Source organism: Notothenia rossii (assembly GCF_949606895.1).
Source record: "Notothenia rossii genome assembly, chromosome: 1".
In the NCBI taxonomy this organism is placed as follows: domain Eukaryota; kingdom Metazoa; phylum Chordata; class Actinopteri; order Perciformes; family Nototheniidae; genus Notothenia; species Notothenia rossii.
The window spans coordinates 34409989-34412738 of record NC_136912.1 but is presented as its reverse complement, the minus strand read 5'-3'; positions in this window follow the sequence as shown (position 1 = coordinate 34412738).

The window sequence follows — 2750 nt, the reverse complement described above, 5'->3', positions numbered from 1 at the left end:
TTGTCTTGATGGAAGTACCACACGGAGGTCACACAAGTGGTTTCCTATGTGACTGACAGTGTTAGATTCCAATTTCCCCCACCACTGCTACTGTCTCACTCTTCTTTCATGTATACATTTTCAGTGCCTTGCCTTTGTATAGAAATACATTACTTTTCTTTCAGACACAGTTGTCACAGACACATTTATTTCCTCCCCAACATAATCGGCAAGTAAACAAGACCTGAAAGAATGGTTCTCGGAACAAAGACCCGGCTTTGATCAACCATTTGTTAACATTACAATGCTCTTTGGAAATAAAAAAAGACATGCTTGTCTGTTCCCTCTCTATTACCCTTCTGCAATCGTTTTCCGTCAACAAGGAAATAAAGAGCCCAGAGAAAAGCCTGGGAGTCCATGAGGAAATGCAAAATACTGTTGCAAGGCCCTTCCTGAGGATTAACAGGGTTTCAAGAGTGGGATGCTATCCTCAAAAAGGAACACATGTGACATAAGAAAGAAACAATATGATTATGCCACAGTGAGATGTCTTTCATTTTTCCTTGGGTTTAAGATTTTGCTGAAATAATTGTAAAGAATAAACTGTTATAACAAGAACAGATTACTGGCTTCCAAAGAGATTTAATTGTTACTGTTTTACTTAGACTATGTAGGGTGAGTGCTGAGGGGGTTTAAAAAGGTTAACAGAACATACATTTTAGGAAAAGCTGTCTTGCCTATAGTTTGGCGAACATGTATCAGTATTGAGCCTGGAGCCAATTAGCTTAGTTTAAAACATGTGAGGTTGGATAATATTCACATTTGAATCAATAGCAGTTCCTTGAATTTGATATATTTACCCAACTCTAACATTTTTGCATTACAATTATTGCAGCAAAAGTGTCTGTTCACATGCTTTTGGGGGTGTCCTCTTGCTGACCCGCTCTCCCTGCTAGAGTGCTTATTCATAACTCAACTGAAGGTAACAGTCTCTCACCAAGATGCGCTATTAGGTATCTAAAGTTGGCACCAAAATATTTGACACAAAATAGTCCTCTGTAGTATCAAGGTTATATGGTTGTTACCCTTAAAAAGTACCGAATTTGGTACCAAAACCTCAAGAAGGCTTAAACAGCTTCTAAGAACAGTATAATCACATTATATATTGGTTGTTTAATCTCAACACAAACAGCAAAGAACATCTGGAAATGGTCACAGAGAAGGCTATCCAATTGCCTAACAAGCAACATTTTGTATGGAGTAAAACTCTTAATTGAAGGTGATTTTTAACAGAGTGGGTAGACATTTCCCTATAACAAGTTAACATAGGGGAGGTCCCATGCGACTTTGCCCAAAATATGACATGATCTGAAAAATGTGGAACAACATGACCATCAAATTAACAGCCAGTAGAGTAAGCATAAAACAACTCAGTCTTCCAGTTGTTTTGATTGTATCACTCTTAGTTTATTTAATACTGTCTATTGTGTGAGCTGTGCATACAAAGACTTTGATCAGCAATGAGGCGTGTATTTTGAGGTTACATCAATGTTGACGGGGCCATATCATCAGTAGTGCAGGTCTGTTTTTGATGAGGGAGTAACAAGTAAGAAGTCTGTTTAATGCATACTGACAGAACTTTCCACACACAAGAAAAAAAGTTGCAGAACAAAGTTCAGAGTCAGTGCATACGTTTTCTTTGATCTTGTCAGCACTTCACACTGATAATGAAGTGGCTGTGTCCCCCCTGGTTATATATTCCTACTTGATCTGATGAATCCCAGTCTATCACTTATCGGAAAAACACTAGTGTCACGAGTAGTTCATGTATGGCTTATAAACAGTGTTTTCATTTCTGTTGGATAATTGATAGTGTTCAACATAGTCGGAGATATGCATATTCCATTTATTGTTAGGGGCCACAATCAATGTCTGTGCAATTAATATAAAATATAATAAAAAAGATAGCAGGTGATTAGCTTAGCTTAGCACTAAGACAGGAAGCAGTGGGAAAAAGCTAGTCCGGAGTGAAAAATAAAAAAAATACTGCTGAAACTTCTTCACCAACTCAAAGTTACGATGCAGAAAGTGACTTCCCCCTGCCAAAACAATATTGCAGCATTATTGTTAAAGCATGATACCAGTTAATATATATAATATATTTATTTTACTAAATTAATAGAAAAGCTAAATGAGAAAATGTTTGCCCCAGCCGAACACGAGAGAAAAACGAGCACTGTATTTGTGTTGTGAAACTGATTTATTTAGTGTTTTTTCAAATTATCTGGTCATTTTTTTCAAGAGAGCTCAGTGGTCCTGATTCAAATCTTCTAAATATTCCTCTCTTGGTTAGGACGGATTGTAGTAAAGACAACAACTCCAATTATGGCATGCTACTTCATGACGTCACCAAACTCTATCTTTTTTTATTGTTTCGACTGATAAACCCCTGGAGGCAGAATTTGACATATTGTTTATTTTGAAGGATAGAGATGAGGGTGGTGTTGATCTTCTAAACTACCTCTTGCCATGATATAACTGAAAAGATACTCCTTAAATATAAAACGTTTCTCTTCAACCTGAAAGTTATGGCCCATGAAAATGCATCCAAAAATTACTATTATTATTTTTGTCATGTTTTCATATACATGTAAGTATATGAGCCCTGTAAGGAGCAATTGTACACCAAATTAAATAGTCCTGATTGGATTAAAAATCCACAAATGTCGCTCATCTTGGCTCCAATTCTCTGTTTAAAACCCTTTAACCGC